Source organism: Homarus americanus, unplaced genomic scaffold, assembly GCF_018991925.1.
Source record: "Homarus americanus isolate GMGI-L3 unplaced genomic scaffold, GMGI_Hamer_2.0 scaffold58800, whole genome shotgun sequence".
In the NCBI taxonomy this organism is placed as follows: domain Eukaryota; kingdom Metazoa; phylum Arthropoda; class Malacostraca; order Decapoda; family Nephropidae; genus Homarus; species Homarus americanus.
Window position 1 is genome coordinate 20981 of NW_024719686.1, and position 17885 is coordinate 38865.

The window sequence follows — 17885 nt, forward strand, 5'->3', positions numbered from 1 at the left end:
AATCTTGCATGCCCTCTTTTGCACTTTTTCTAGGTGTTGTGTGGCATTTAGGAGGAACAGGTGGGGAGGCATAGGAGCTTGGGAAGTATGAATGTTAAACACTGAGGAGCTCGCAGGAACCCGAGGGACTTGAGTCGGCGGAGGAGGTGGAGACGGAAACTGGAGGATTTGACAACTTCACTGACGTGTGGTTTCCAATATAGTTTGTTGTCTATGGTGACGCCGAGGAGATCCGTGGAATGTACAACCTGGAGTTGTTCGGACCTAAAGTAATGGAAGGAGGTGGGACAATGTCGGAGGAGAGGTTGATGCATAACCATGGTCTTGGTATGGTTGATGGTGACATGGTTGTTGGTGGCCCGTTTGAAGACTGTTCAATAAATCCTGAAGGTATAGTTGGGAGTAGAATTGTTGACGCTGATCCCAATTGGGAGTCGTCGACATATTTCCAGCGAGCGGGGGTTTCTCTTAGGGCATCATTGATGAGCATAAGGAAGCAGAGTGGTCCCATCTTGGTGCCTTGGGGGACGCCACGGTGAGTGACTGAAAGGTGGAGACAGCCCTCGAAGCGTACAGCGGCGTCGGTCACTGAGAGTCTGTAAGCCATGGTATAAGACTTCTCCGAAGCGAGGTCAATAGCTTTGTTGATGATTATATTGTGGTCGACTAGGTCGAATGCTTTAGTGAAATCAATGAAGGCGGCAGCTACAGACGTTTCGTAATAATAATAATAATAATTAACGGTTTATTGAAAGAGCAGCCAGAAGGCTGAAAATATACAGTTACATATTTGGAATTGGTTACGAATTACAAATATACAAGTAACATAAGTGACACAAATAAGACATATAATAACTAGATGGGAAAAGCTCAAACTACAGTTCATTTCAACATAGTGATAGTGTAAGGCAGTGTTTGACTGGGTAGAATACACTGATTTATTACAAGTTATTGATAATTTTTACAATGGTTGGGACTGGGCTGTTCTTAAAGCGATCAGTTCGTGCACGTATGGGCTGGATGCGGTTGTGGTGTCGAACAGCAATTCTCGGACAAGGATCTCAGGTGGTAGTAGGAGCCGGTGTCGGGATGGTGTAAAGCTTCTTACCAAATTTGCAGATGAGGTCGTGGTGATGGTCAGTGAGAGTCAGAAAGGGTCAGTGTGTAGAGGCGCTTCTTGATATGTGGAGTAGGAAGGGGAGAGAATAATCTTGCATGCCCTCTTTTGCACTTTCTAGGTGTTTACGTTGTGTGGCATTGAGGAGGAAGACCAGGTGGGGAAGGCATAGGTGAGCTTGGGAAGTATGGATGTTGTGTAAACTGAGGAGCTCGTGTGCAGGAACTCCGAGGACTTGAGTCGGCGGAGGAGGTGGAGACGGAAACTGGAGGTTTGATAACTTCACTGACGTGTGGTTTCCAATTTAGTTTGTTGTCTATGGTGACGCCGAGGGCTTCGTGGAATCTACAACCTGGAGTGTGTTCGGACCTAGAGTAATGGAAGGAGGTGGGACAATGTCGGAGGAGAGGTTGATGTGCATAACCATGGTCTTGGTATGGTTGATGGTGACATGGTTGTTGGTGGCCCAGTTTTGGAGACTGTTCAATAAATCCTGAAGGGGCGGTATAGTTGGAGCAGAATTGTTGACCTGATCCCAATGGTGGAGTCGTCGACATATTTCCAGCGAGCAGGGGTTTCTCTTAGGGCATCATTGATGAGCATAAGGAAGCAAGTGGTCCCATCTTGGTGCCTTGGGGGACGCCACAGGTGAGTGACTGAAAGTGGAGACAGCCCCTCGGAAGCGTGTGTGTGTGTGTGTGTGTGTGTGTGTGTGTGTGTGTGTGTGTGTGTGTGTGTGCGTGTGTGTGTGTGTGTGTGTATCTCTGTGTGTCTCACACAGGGGTGGTGAAATACGTTTAGTGTGGCAGCATTATGTTAGTGTTAAAGTGCAAGCACTGCTTGCTCCCTCTCGCTTTCAGATACCACAGCTGGCTAACCCTTGTGGCGAACAAGGAAGCAATTTGCATAAGTCTTCCCCTGCCACTCACAGCCTCCTCACCATCAAGACTCCTTCTGTACCTCCTCGTGGCAACACTGGCAACTGGGTGCCTCGAGGGCAGGCTAGACCAGCAGGGGATCTCAGGTAGCAGTGGGCCCAGAGGGACGCGCATAGGCCCACTGGCATGTGGACACGTTCTGGCACCTACAGCCACTGCCCCTCTGCTTTGCGGATTAACCTTGGCAGGTATAAGGCTACAGGACTAAACCCCGAATGAAAAATCTGCGGTGGAGCCCCATCAGACAGACATGCTTACAGAGCTCCAACGAGACCCCCAAAGGCTGTATAGGCGGAAGAGGTGACCAACATGAAACCCAATGACTACACCGGCAGACGAAGGCAATGCCCGATGGACAGGCTACTAAGGCGAAACCCAACAAACTGGGCTATCGGCAGTCCATTGCAACTCTCCCTCTCCCCATTCGTTGCAACAGTTGCACCACTGGATCGGAAAAGAGAACCAAGGTGTGTGGTTGCAGCCTGCGCTCCTGCCTCACCACATAAATCAACTCACGTGCAGCCAACACCAGCTCATTATACTTCTCATCATCATCAAAACCCTATACCCCAAAAGTCCTGGTGACGGACGAATGGTGACGGGGACAGACAGAGGTGACTGCCGGGTCTCTAGTCACAACTCTGCATGGGTGGCACAGATAAGATGGTCGTTTATGCACTGGGATCTAGACAGCAGTGCAGTCGGTCCTGTCCTGCTCACCCCACATGGGAGGGGGCTAGAAAAGGTGCCTAAACATAGCCTGAAAAAACCCCAACCTGACTGGGCAACCGCACCCATTAAGGTCATCCTTATGTAGTCGAAAACAAACATTCAACATCACAGATCAAACAAAAACAAACCATACAATCTCTTACAGTCCTGCATGGAATGTCAGGACCTGTTGTATACTGACACAAATGGGCGTCCTGAAGAAGAACTGCCCTTGTGGCAAAGAGGCTGGAGCTGGGTATAACATCGACATAACAGCCTTTAGTGAGTCCGCGCTCCCAGATGAGGGCAACTCACAGAATGGGGATCTGGCTATACCTTCTTCTGTAAGGGTAAGCCTGCTGCAGAGAGAAACCGCATTTATGGTTGGCTTTGCCATCTGCCAACACATCCTACACAGGCTAACTGAAATGCCTATTGGGATCAACGAGCGCCTCATGATGCTTCGAGTCCCACTGAATCACTCGCGTCATGCCTTTTCATCAGCGCATACACCCCAACACTGGATGCAGGATGGCATCAAGGGCCTTTTACACGACCTCGACAGAGCGCTAACTATCCCCAGAGAAGACAAGGTTGTGCTCCTTGGCGACTTCAATGCCAGAGTTGGCCGAGATGCTAACATTTGGCAGGGAACAGTGAGAAATGGACCAGGGAAGTGTAATCCCAACGGCCTACTCCTCCTCAGCAAGTGTGGTGCACACAACCTCACTATCATCAATACCTTGTTTCGGCAGGCCCCACACGTTCAAAGATTTGTGGTATCACTCACATTCAAACACTGGTATCTCATTGACTACATCATTATCAGAAAAGATCGCCGAGATGTCCTCATCACCCGTGCCATGCATGGCTCGACTGCTGACACTGATCATCGACTTGTCAGAACCAAGTTCTTATACGTCGCCCCAAAATGGCGAAGGCAGCAAGCCTCAGAAGAGGTTTTAATACTAAGTGTCTGGAGGATCCAGCGGTAGCACATGCTTTCAGAGAGCAGCTCGAACATGGGCTCATAAACAACCTAACAGCAAACAACGCGAATCTCAGTGCCGAATGGGATACTCTCAACACTGTTATTGCAAAACCTGCCGAGAGCCTCGGCCAGATCAAAACACGCCAGAACTGGTTTGATGAAAATTACCCGGCAATCAAAGTACTCATCGATGATAAACTTGCTGCTTTTACTGACAGGCCAAACAACCCACAGCCTCAGACCAAAGCTGATACCTTCCTCAGAAGAAAGCGGCTGCCCAGCAGGAACTTCGCAATCTAAGAATGACTGACATAAAAATATAGCATGTGAAATACAAAAAAAGGCGTCAGCACAAGATGTGCGATTCAATTCCATTAAAACATTTTAGGGCCCAATCACTCGTGGCACAGCCCCTTTGCTCATCTGAAGGTAACTTCATAATTAAAGACGATGAAGTCCTCCTTCAGCGCTGAAAAAAGCACTACCATTCATTATCTGAAACACCGTCGTGGATGTCCTGACTACCCAGCAGGCCCCTCAGCATCCAGGCTGACCCACCTCAGCTATCCTCCACTGGATGAGGTAGCTACTGCCATCAAACAGATGAAAAATAACAAAGCCTCAGGGCCTGATGGAATTCAAGCCGAGGTGTAAAGCAGGAGAACATCTGCTTACAAGCCATCTCCACTCTCCTGGAGTATATATGGGAAAAGGAGAAATTCCCAAGCTTTTAAAGACTCCACCATTGTCAATATTTATAAGCTTAAGGAGACCGGTCAGACTGTGGCAACTACCGTGGGATGTCGCTGCTGTCCGTAGCTGGCAAGATTATCTCCGAGTCCTCCTAAACCATCACGTGACCACTGACATGATCTTTACTGCCAGATACAGAAAGTGCAGAGAACAGTGTCGTGACCTGTTCATGGCTCTCATCGACCTAACCAAGGCCTTCGATTCGGTCAACAGGAAGCCCTCTGGTGGATCCTCAGCCGTTTTGGCTGCCCACCAAAATTTATCGCCATTGTGAGGCGACTCACGATGGAATGAACGGCAGTGTCCTGCACAACGGCACCCAGTCTGAGTTCTTCCCCATCCAAACAGGGGTTAAACAATGGTGTGTACTGGCACCAACTCTCTTTTCCATTTTCTTGGCTGCCTTCCTTACGTGCCAGTGCCAATTTAGCCAGCGGGGTGGACATGAGTACCGGGTGAAGGTCTTTTCAACATAAGACGACTCCAGGCAAGAACAACGGTGTCGGCAGCTTCCATTAATAATAATAATAATAATAAAAATAATAATAATATAATAAACGGTTTATTAATAGAGTTGCAGCCGGTGGCTGAAATATACAGACTTACATTTGATTTAGACATAATGATATATTATGCATTGAATGCATTTACAGGGCTGTACAGTACATAAATCAGGAGTTGTTTATTATTTTAACAATAGATGGGATGGTGCTGTTCTTATATCTATCGGTCGGGCTCTTATGGGCTGAATTTTGTTGTAGTGGCGGACTGTGCGAGTTGGGTGGGGCTGCAGGTGGCAGGAGGTGGCGATGTCGAGGGTGATGCAGTAGTCCACTGCCAAACCTTTCCAGTGCTTGGTGGTGGAGGTCACTGAGGATGGCATTTCCAGGGTGGAGAGGCGTTGGTGTAGCGGAGTATTTTGCGCCGAGCATGATTCTGCAGGCCATTTTCTGTACCTTCTCTAGCTGACGTTGTTGGGTGGAGTTGAGAGAAGCGACCAGGCTGGTGACGCATACCTTAGTTTGGGGAGAATAAAGGGCGTTGTAGATGGTCCTCAGCTCTGGCGTGGGTGTCCCAAGTGACCTAAGTCGTCGTAGCATGTAGAGACCGTGCAGGGTGCCTTGACTGTATCTTATACATGGGCCTTCCAGTCAAGTTTGTTGTCTATAGTTACACCCAGGATTTGGCAGACTGCAGCAGCTGGAGGGATGGGCACCCAGTGGGACTGCTGGGGCTTGCACTGGAGTGGTGGCGGTATTGATCGCATGACTACGGTTTTGGTGTGGTTGATGGTGACCTTGTTCTCCGTAGTCCATGCCTGTAGCCTGTCCAGGGTGCCTTGTAGCGTTGAGTAGTCTGGTGTGGTGTTGTCCACCGAAACTCCCACAGTGCAGTCATCCGTACTTCCACCTGTGAGGAGTGTCCGATAGGCGTCGTTGATCAGGATGAGGAAGCACAGTGGTCCCATCTTGGTCCCTGGGGAACACCGCAGGTGAGGTGTTGGAATATGGAGACCAAGCCCTGATACCTCACTGCCTGGCGACGTCCACTCAAGAAATCAGTGAGCCATGAGACCAGGTTGGTGGGCAGCCCTAGTGCAATAGCCTTGTTGATAACAGTGCAGTGATCAACAAGGTCAAAAGCCTTCCTGAAGTCAACATGGGCAACTTCCAGTGATGTCTTACGTTTCTGCAAGTTTTGTGCAGAAAATCCAGAAAGCTCACCAAGCAGTGTGATGTAGAGGAGGTCCTCATATTGCCAAATTGCTGTGGATCAATTGACTGATAGATACTGGCCCACTCAAAACAAGTCCTCACAAAGCAGACTGGGTATGGGGGTAATGGCAACTGGCCTGAGGTCGTTAGGAGACTGTGGGATGGTGACCTTGGGGATGGGGTGACAAATGAGGTTTTCCATTCATTAGGGCATTTGCTTTGTCTGAGGATGCATTAATAATAATAGAACAGAGGGGTGCTAAGTTCGACTGCAAACTTCTTGTATATTTTGATTGGGAGGTCAATTGGGGTCGTGGAGCATTTGGTTTAAATTTCAGGAGTTTGTTGGCGATTTCATATGGTTGAACACTGGGAGGGGGTAAGTAAGCTGGGAGGAGAGTGAGGTCAAGACTGGGTAAGGTATGACATATGGTAGCAAAATGGTTATTAATTATAAGAACTTAAGAACATAAGAAAATAAGAACTTCATGAATCTATCTAGCCTCCTTTTGAAACTTTCCAGAGTTCCCTTTACTACAAAGTTGCTAAGCTTTTTCACTCGTCCACCACCCTGTTTGTGAACCAGTTTCTTCCTATCTCCTCCTAAACCTAAACTTATCCAACTTGAATCCGTTGCTCGAGTCCTATCCTGCTCGGATATTATAAGAACTTTATCTATATCCCTTTATTGATTCCTTTCACCCACTTAAATACTTCTATCATATCTCCCGCACTCTTCGTCTTTCTAGGGAATGCAAGTTAAGTTTCTTTAACCTATCCTGATATGGAAGGTTTCTAAGTCGGAATCATTTTTGTCATTCTTCGCTGCACCGACTCTAGTGAATTTATATCTATTCTGGGGCACCAGAACTGAACCGCATAATCGAGGTGCGGCCTGACTAGCGCAAGATATAGTTGCAATAAGACCTCTGCACTCTTGTTACTTACACTTCTAGATATAAAACCCAATACTCTGTTTGCCTTATTTCGAACATTAACGCACTGTTTTCTAGGCCGTAGGTCCGGGCTTCAGTACCCTAGGTCTCTTTCACAAGTCGACTTCTCTAGATCTCCTCACTAGGTAAATGTGAGATGAAGGAAGTGTGGGAAACTGACGGTTGAGATCACAGAGATCTTTTCCTTGGGTACCACAGACCGATTACTGAACTTCAGTGTGCAGACGACCTCACCCTTGTTGCTCACACTGAACACGACCTACAGGCGATCCTGAACACCTACGCAGATCCGTATACACTTCGGCCTTGAGGTGAATGTACGTAAACTCAGATTCTCTTTCAGCCTGCCCCTGGTTCAGACACACCTCCATCATCCATCCAGCTTAACGGTACCACCCTTACCCACTTTCGGTATCTCGGCTCCACCTGTCCTCCACTGCAGACATTGATGAAGAGATTCAGCATTGGGTCAGATGTGCCTCTTAAGCTGACAGGCTCCGAAACCGTGTCTTCAGCTGTAGGGAGCTGAAATTATCGACAAAGCTACTCTTATATTGAGCATTGGTCCTCCCCACCCTGCTATATTGCAGTGAGACATGTGTCACATACAGGAGGCACCTCAAGGCACTTGAAAACTTTCACCAACGTAATCTACGTTCCATCCTCCGAGTATGCTGGGAAGACAAGAGAACACATGCCAGATTTTTACACCAACTGTAGGAGCATCGAGGCTACTGTTATCCTTGAACAAGCTGGATTGGCCATGTTACCCGCATGGATGAAGTAGGACTGCCAAAGCAGCTACTTTACAGTTACCTAACGAATAGTAAACGTAACGCCAGTGGGCAATTGAAAAGGTATAAGGATAGTCCTTAGACAAACCCGAAAAAATGTCAAATCGACCCCTCACGCAAGTCAATTACTCCACATCGTAACGCTTGGAGGCACCACATGAGAAGGTGTCAATACTTTCGAGTTAACCCGACTGCAAACCGAGGCAGACAAGCACCAACGCCGGAAAGTCGTTGCCACCGCCCTCCCTCACTAGATGCAGCCCTTAACATGTGCAACGAATGTGGACGACCCTGTGGGTCCCGTATTGGCCTCTTTAGTCACCTCAAAACTCACGAAACTAGGTGATAAACTTATTAACTCATATCATTGTATCAGAGCTGGATAATTGTCGATTCCAGTGACAGCAGTAGTAGTAGTAGTATTGTTGTGTGTGTGTGTGTGTGTGTGTGTGTGTGTGTGTGTGTGTGTGTGCGTGCGCGCGCTCTTGTTTCAACCATCCTGCTTGAAGCGGGAAAAGATGCAAAGGTGTACAAAAAAGATACAGTAATCCTGCACTTAATTTTTGAGATTCGTTATGAAAATGGCGAATGCCTTAATCAAGTTAGTTTGCGAAGAAAAGGGGAATTAAGTTCTTCACCACTTCATATAAGTGGCACTGGGGTTGCTGTCTATCGACACATGATGTGTGTGTCCATGTGGGACAATTGCGGAAATGTGCTCCTACGCCTTCTGTGGTAACCTGTGTCTCCAGTGGTAACGTCGCAGTAGTAGTATCTATATTTATGAATAATTGGGTATTGGCCGTGTTATGACGGACGTGATTGGTCATATAGGTTGCCTGGTTGGTGACACGGGTTGCACACGGGTTGGTAGGAACACATTTCTGCAACTGTACCACATCGTATAGGTTACTACCTACCAATATGTGGTGCATAGCCACATGGTAACCTCACATAGGAAACACATGCTGTGGTGTTACTACCCACCTTTGCATAGTGACAAGTTTCACTGTGCGTACTGTATTCAGGTAAGCAATTCTAGGGCATAGTGATTAAAAGCTGAATGTCAGGTAACTACAGCTTGATGATGATGTGATGTTGATGATGATGATGATGATGATCTCTTCCTGGGAAACTTTACTTTCAGTGATATCAGCACAGACGGTAGCAACATAAGTGAGGGTGTCCTTGTGCTGATGCTGATGGACAAAAGAAGATTCATAGAGACGCTGTCCTTGGTGAAGCCTTTGTGACACTGTCTAGCATTGCAGCAAGTTCATCAGATGTGAATAACATGTATCTTCATATGACTCTACCAAGTATTAATCACTGTAAGTCTGAATTTAAGAGTTTTAGTGGAGGTCTAACTATTGAACTAAAAGAATAAACTGAAAAGTTAAATTAAGCTAACAACCATCCGATAAATTTGGTTATGTATGAATCATCTCAATGACATAATTTAATCCAGAAAAAAAAACTAAAAATAGGATTTAATGTTAAAATTTTAAGTTTGCCTCCCTCACACACATACTGTACTGTATACGAAGAAAATGATCACCCATGTATAAATATTTCAAAGAATTCAGTCTTCATCACCAATGCTAAAAATGAAGTTAAAACCATATACAGTAAGTGCAATTACCGCTAAGCATAATAAGATTTTCTTATTTGAATACAGTATAACACAGACACACATTTTCTTTTTAGAACAGTTTAGGGAAAATGAAATTTTACAGATACAGATGAAATATAATTAAAACGGACACTACAAGACGGATAATTAAACTTAAAACTTAATATGTGATATCTCCATTAGCCGGAATCCTATTAGCCAACTCTTCAATACGCGGAATTGAAATTGGCTTGAAATTTTTCTTGAAAAAATTATCTCAATGAATGAGTTTCGAGGTAAAAAATCTGGTGCATTTTCTGTGAAAATTCCGAGAAGGTTCGGATAAAATATCTCCAAATCTCTCCATTCTGGGTTTGGGAATAAATTTTCAGGGATTTCTAAATTTGCATTATGCTCCAAACCCATCCCCAAGTGCCTGGCGCGTGGGTGGCCTCGCTGCTTGGATCACTTAGTTCATATTCTGGTGACGTTGTAGAAGGTTGTTCCCTCACTAGCTGTTGTTTTGCAGACGAAATGTGTTGTGCAGTCCGTACATTACTGTACGAACAAAATCAGCCAAGAATACAGTGTTAAAGCAGTGTTAAGAATGTAAAAAGTGATGGCAGTTATGCACACTGCCTGTACACTCAGTAAGTGGGAAACACTGGAGCACCTTACCATTCATCTTTATTCAAGACATTCAGGTCATGAGACCCACTATTCACCCACTCTGGCAATGGGTGACTATTAAGACGTGATTACAGTTAAGAACATAAGAACATCAAAATGGAGGAAACTGCAGTGGGCCTAGTGGCCCATGCACTGACAGTCCCATATACACCCAACCCCTATTGCTCATATATCCATCCAACCTATGTTGAAAGCTATCTAGCGTATTCGAGTTAATGATGATGTTTGGTAACTTCTTCCAATCGTTTACTACTCTATTTCCAAACCAATATTTGCATATTTCGCGCCTAAATCTAAATTTATCTAATTTATAACCATTGTTACGAGTTCGCTCCTGGTTGGATAGTTTGAGTACCTTTGTAATGTCCCCTTTGTTCAGCCCTGACTTCCATTTATACACCTCGATCATATCGCCCCTCACTCATCTCTCGAGGTAGTGCAAATTTAGAAGCTTTAACCTGTCTCTGTACTCAAGGTTCCTAATGCCCTGGATTAGTCTTGTCATTCTCCTCTGAATTCTTTCAAGGATTCTATATCCATTCTGTAATACGGTGACCAGAATTGAACTGCGAAATTTAAGTGGGGTCTCACAAGCGCACGATATAGTTTTAAGATGACCTCGCTAGTCTTGTAACTAACACCTTTGTATGAACCCAAGTACTCTATTAGCCTTGTTTCGAGCAAATACATTGTTTACTTGGCTTAAAATTCCTACTTATAATTACTCCTAAATCTTACTCGCATTCGATTTCTAATAACATCGTTGTTCATCTGGTTTGGAAATAGAGAAGTGGATGAGTGGCAAGTTACCAAATATCATCATGAACTCGAATACGCTGGACAGCGTCAAACATAGGTTGGGTGGATATATGAGTAATAGGGGCTGTGTAAACGGGACTGCCCAGTATGAGCCAAGAGACCCGTTGCAGTTCCGCTGCAGTTTCCTCCATTCTTATGTTCTTAAGTTCTTATGTTCCTGTAGTGCATTTGCATCCTGCCCTGAATTAATCTGCCGCAAACTTGCTACTGTGACTGCTGATCCCAGTATCTAGATCGTTTATGTAGATTATGAATGGGCCCAGTACTGACCCCTGGGGAACCCCACTTAGTTACACGGCTCGTCGATGCCATGGGCGCTAACTTTTCTCAGAAGCCTCTGATGCGGTACTCTGTCAAATGCTTTGCTAAAGTCAAAATCAATAACATCGTAATTTTCGTCATTATCTACTACCTCATAGACTTTCCTAAAAACGTCAGCAAATTTGTTAGACAAGATTTTCCGTTTGTAAATCACGTTGAGAGTCGTAGATTAATTTTTTTCTCTAAATGCGATCGGATGCTATTTGCTGTAATCGATTCAAGAAATTTCCCAATTACCGACTACCAACTAATCGGCCAGTAATTTGACGCTGATACACTGTCTCCCGTTTTGAATATGGGTACTACATTTGCCTTTCTCCACAAGTCTGGCACAGCTCCCGTGTCTAATGATTTTGTAAATGAATTTACGAGGGGTCCGCTAATCTGTTCCTTACACTCCTTCAAAACTCGAGGAAAATTCATCCGGCCCTGGGGATTTTGTCTTCTTTAATTTATTTATCTTCTAAAGAACATCCTCTTTCTGATAGTGATATTCTTTGTTTTTTCTTCTTCATTTCCCTGAATGTCAGTTCTACCTCTGGCGTTTCCTCATGAATTTCTTCTGTGAAAACTGATAAGTAGCTGTTTAATGCTTTGCTTATTTCCGCACTATCTCCGACCTCTTCCTCTCTCTGACTTTAAAGGCCCCAGTTTGTCTTTGACCTTTGTCCTATATACCTGGAAACCTTGGGATTTGCCTTGGATTCTCTTACCATCCTGATTTCGTAGTCCTCTTGCCTTCCTTACATTTTTCTAACATTCCTAGATAGTTCATTATACCTATCTCAGATGCCCTCCCTCCCTTTAATTTCTTATAAATTCCTTTCTTTATTCCTATGTCATGCTTAAGTTTTTGGTCATCTACCTTGGCTCATTCTTATTTGAGTTTATTTTTGTGTATGGTATATTTTGTTCCTGTGCTTTATGTAGTATACTAGTGAATTTAGTAGACATGATCAATTGTTGTGTCACTAGTGACCTCACCCATTCCTACCAGAGACTGACCTGACCGTTCCAGGTGACCTCACCTAGGTACCTTCTTAACCCCTATAATGCGCTGATCAAGTCTGGGACTCTAACCATATTGTCATTAATTTTCGTTTCCCAATTTAGGGTAAACCTGATTTCTCTGTGATCACTGTTCCTAGTTCTTCTCCTATTATGATGTCTCTGATAATATGTTCTTTTATTTGTTAATAATAGGTTCTGTAATTAGTTGCTTTAAAAATTGCCCTGTACTGCGTCTAGGAAGTCTTCAGATTCATAGTTACCTATAATGTTGTCCCAGTCAATATTTCTGAAGTTGAAATCCCCATAATGCACAGGTTGTTGTATTTTGCTACCCTACTCATTTCCTGCCATATGGGCTGAGTTGTTTTTCCCTAGACCTGTGGTCCTGTAAATCCTCCATAATTGGTTTTCTCTTCCTTCTGCAATTTCTACCCATATAGACTCAGTTCCTATTTCACCCTTTATTGTATTATTATTGCAACATTTTAATGTATCCCTGACGAAGGTGCACCCCTCCCTCTTCCTACCTTCCCTGTCCTTGTGATAAGGTTGTACCCTTCTATGTGGTACTCTGACAAAATGCCTCGCCAGATTGAGCCAGGTTTCGGTGATTGCTATGACGTCTACAGTACATTCTCAGTACATACAACCGCTCTCAGCAAATCTATTTTATTTCTAACGCTCCTACTGTTTCTATAGTATACAGTACATTTAAACCTACCCTTTTCCTGGTCCTGAGTAACCAATTCTACTTCCAGGACCAGCTTGTTTTACTCCCACTTTCCCAGACCTCTCTCTACTGGCAGAAACCCCCTTTCCGGAGTGACAATTTCACGCTCAGGGATGCAGACAACGTCTTTACCCCAGCGCGAGACAAGTGTCCCCGTCACGATAACCACAAGAAGAAGAAACACGAAGTTCCCAAGCGCTTTCGTGTACCACCCTGAAGATGTGAATTACAGAAAACTTGGGAACTTCGTGTTTTCTTCTTCTTGTGGTTATCAGCATATACCTAGATCACGCGCACCTACAGTGATTTAGCATATATATATATATATATATATATATATATATATATATATATATATATATATATATATATATATATATATATATATATATATATATATATATATATAGATAAAAAAAGAGCGTGTCTGGGGTGAACAATGAGATTTAGGGCAGGTATAGTTAAGAAGTTGGGACGTACAGAAGGAGAATGATAGCAGGTGGGCTTTCCACCTTGCGGAGGCTGGTTTGTGGCTTAACCAGTGACAGACGTCCTCAGTACTCCGGGGCAAGGGAGGGTAGATAAGCTAAGCTAACCCTGGTTTTAAGTGTGATCCAAGGAATGTGCTGTTCTAGGGTTTGTTGGAGGTCCCTTCAGGTCCTTGTGTTGCTGAAGGGATGTTCTTCATCTTTTGTAATTGTGACTAGAGGGTCCCGCAGGTCCTTGTGTAACTGTCAGGATAATCCCCATCTTTAAGATTATGCATATGGTGTTGGTCTTTCTTGTTGGTTGTTTCTTGGAGGGTCCCTTCAGGTCCTTGGTAACTGAAGGATGTTCCTCATCTTTAGTGATTGTGTTAATGTTGATGCTACTTGGCCACCAGCTGTGTGATAGGTAGGTGAGCATAAAGTCTTTCCTGATTACAAAATTTATTACACAAAAACATATGCTAGATATAAAAATACAGTTTTTTGCAGCTATACCTTATCTCAAGAAGTTTTTCCGTTACTCGTGAACTTCAACATGTGCTTCGTTTGTTGCCGGAGCACATCTAAGCGATACTCGATTTCACGGCATGTTTTCGCAGCACCTCTTCAGTCACCGTCGCTATTGCCTCCGTTATCCTTGCCTTCAGAGCTTCAAGATTAGGAACTGGTGAACTGTACACTTTGTCCTTCGTATACCCCATAAAAAGAAATCAGAGGATAATGTCTGATGAACGTGGCGGCCTTGGTGTTGGACCATCTCCCAATCCATCAGTTTGGAAAGTGTGCATTCAAGAACTGACGGACAGCTAAACCCCAGTGTGGGTGCACCAATTTGTTGGAAAACGACACAATGCTGCAACATTCATGTTTATATCTAGAATGCTCACCCTGTATTGTTGTTTGCCTGTAATAGTTCCTGCAAAAATAGGTCTTGTGTTCGGAGTTTGTCCTTACCGCTTTTGCTTGTTTGTGTGATCTTATGTTAATTGTGTCTATGTTATGTTCGATGTGTATGTCTCGTATTTTTTGACTGTATGGCGGCCTATGTTTTGCTGCTCTTCTTAGTGCTGTATTTTGGACTGCTTGCAGCTTGAGTTTGTTTGTTTTATTGTGTTAAGTGGAATTGGGGGTATTCAAGGTGTGGTCTGACGAGTGATTCGTATAGATGTAGCTGTGTTTTGGTATTTAGTTTTTCAAAGCAACAGAGTTTGGTTAGTTGTAATTTGCTTTCGTCAATCTTTCTCTAATGTGTTGGTGTATACCGTTTCTGGTGATTTTGAGTCCCAGTGTTTTCCCTTCTGCATATGGTAACTTTTTTTTTTTTTATTGGCACCCCTACAACCTGTGTAAGGTGAAGCGCAGAAGCGTTTACAGCGCCCAACAGGAAGCATGCTAAGTTCATGCTTGCCTTTATGTCTCATGAGTTAAGGGCGTAGAAGCCTGAAGGGTCAAGGGCATAGGCCTGAAGGGTCAAGGGCAGAAGCTGATGAAGGGTCAAGGGCATAAAAATCTGAAGAGTCAATCGTTTTGTCATCAAGTTATTGAAGCTCAACAACTTGTCCCTGAATACGAATTCGCAACTTTCGATTTACAACAGGTACCTACTTTACTGCTAGGCGAACAGGACCACTGGGGCTAGAAGTATGTCCAAACAACTTTTCCACCAGCCCGGGAATCGAACCCGCGACATCTCGCTTGGAGGCAAAAGCGGTACCGCTTCAGACAGTTCTTCCAAATGTACCTGGATTAGCCACGATGTTTATGTGGGCATGTATCAGTGTGGTTAGTATGCTGAAGGGTGACCTTCACTAGCTTCAGGTAAGTGTTTTCGTGCTGGCTATATCTTTTGTTGTTTTTCTAACTCTTCAGAAGTGGTGTCTTGCAACTTTGTTATTGCAGGGTTTTGGTTGGGTCAGTTTCTATTTGTTTGTTCGACTTTCTTTCTTTCATGTCTTTAATGATGTCCTTCCTTACTGGGCAGCGTGTCAGCACAGTGAGGTCCTTTGCAATTCAGACATTTTGGGTTTTTCTGCTGTTACACTCCCGAATGTGGCCCTTCAGCTCCACATTCCAAGCAGTACTTTTTGTCTTTATTAGGGCGTTAGCTGTTCCGTGCGTCTATAACAAGCGCTTATAGTCAGTATGAGTATACCAGGCATACACCGCTGGTATTCAAAACAAATGCTGCTCGGTTAATTTGAAGCGTGGCTGACCTCAGTGCTCGACGAATTAGCGATCCCGCACTCGTTCTCCTGGTGCATCCTGCAATCAGATATTAACCTATTGTAAGACATCCTAACTTGGATATCTTGCCCGCAGGTGGCTACCGATCCTTAGCAATGGCAGCAACACCGAGTACCTGTATACGATGGAGGTGTCAAAGAAGTGCAAAGTCAAAATACAAATTGTCACAAAACCGTCTTGCAGGGAACACACGAATCATTCAACACTAAGGCGCCCAATTACATTACATTATTAATTGTTGCATAAGACGTTCAGCTACTTTAAAGCAGGAACACTGATATAATTAACAAGAGTTCAACTGGGTTAAATTTCACTTATGGCAGTGTGCAATATAGTGCCGTAACTGATATATGATGGAGGGCGTCGGTGACTCTCGTCTCTCGTACAAGTGCCCTGTACAGTACAGTATCTGATATACTATAGGACTAGGCGTGTGTCTGTCTGTCTGTCTGTCTGTTCTGGGCAGCCGAAGCGGCACAATCGTTTTTCATCAAACGGTGGAAAAATCGCAAAAAAATTCGTAGAGTGGAACAAACCTGGTTCCATGTCGATGGTTTTCTTTGAAAGGCATTAATTAACCATTTTATTTACGATGGAAACGATGCAATTCTCACGGACTTAGGCGCACTCTAATTAACCATGCAAGTCTACGGACTTGACACACCTCATTCGATGTACACTAGCCAAACGCGGCGTTCAAACTTTCACTGGGCACAAGGTGCCCACAATCACTGTATCTACTATGATGTCCCATCAGAACTTACGTACATAGTCATTAAGCTCGGTTGCGGTACACACTGGGCTACGAGAATCAGTGTTATGGGTCAGATCAATTTCTTAAGGATATTGCTTACAGTCTAAACAATGTTTGAGTTTGCAGTGCAATAATTAAATTGCAAAAAGTGCATAGCCTGGCATTCACACTTTGTGCAGATTTAGCAAAACATCCAAAGTCTCATTCATGCCCAGCTGTTAGATTTCAGGCAGTGAGGCAGTTGAGGGCTTTTCGCAAATGATTAAAGATTTTCTTAAATACAAAGCTAGCAATAATTTCAATACACTGTGAATCAAAGCAATCTGGCCAGTGACGAAAAAGAACTCTTTGTCGTCTCAGAAGGGCATGTCAGGATTTTACTCTCTATTGCAAACTCTAACACGACGCCAGACAATTTTACTCAAAGTAAATACAATTGAAGCTTTCAACATCACTAACAATGGATCTTGAATGTTTCAGCTATAATGATATTTATATCTTACAGTAACACATAGCATTCACTCGTAATTTTAAATATACAAATGTAAACATGAGGATTTCTTAACATTCTTGAACAGATGATTGAGAAAACGGACGTCTCAGTTGAGTTCTGAAGCGGACAACAAACAGAAAATGGACGTCTCAGTAGCTACATGCTTTATGGGCTATTGGGCGTTATATGAATCATCTGATTCTATGCAACTAACATATGACTGTCCTCAGTACAGGTATTACACGGATAATGGAATCTGGCAGCTGCCCTGACAACTGTCAAGTTCTTTTAGTGTTAGCAGCATCACAGATTCGAGATGATGTAGCTTTATAAGCTGTGCTGTACAATTTGTATGTTTATATATAGGTAGTTATGTATAGTGGCAGATATTATTTTTAAATAATGTATCTGATTACCTATGGGTTCCCATTTGAATTCCACAGGACCCACATGTCTAAATTATGGCTGGCCTCACCACCTGCACTTGTACTACGCTTGTCTCTCATTATTGAACAGGTGCTTGGATAAATCAGGTATCAATCAATCAAAATGCCGTCGTCATATTATCTGAGGGTTGGCGACCACTACGTTCTCAGGCTGTTTTACCAATCCTCCAAGGTTTATATCTCTCTGGAGCCCAGTTTTAATTTCATTCAACCAGCCTAGTTCCGCCTTCCCATTATCACCAATTATATGACCAAAGTATCTCGTTTTTTTCTGTATATTTCAATGATTTCTCTTGAAGTTT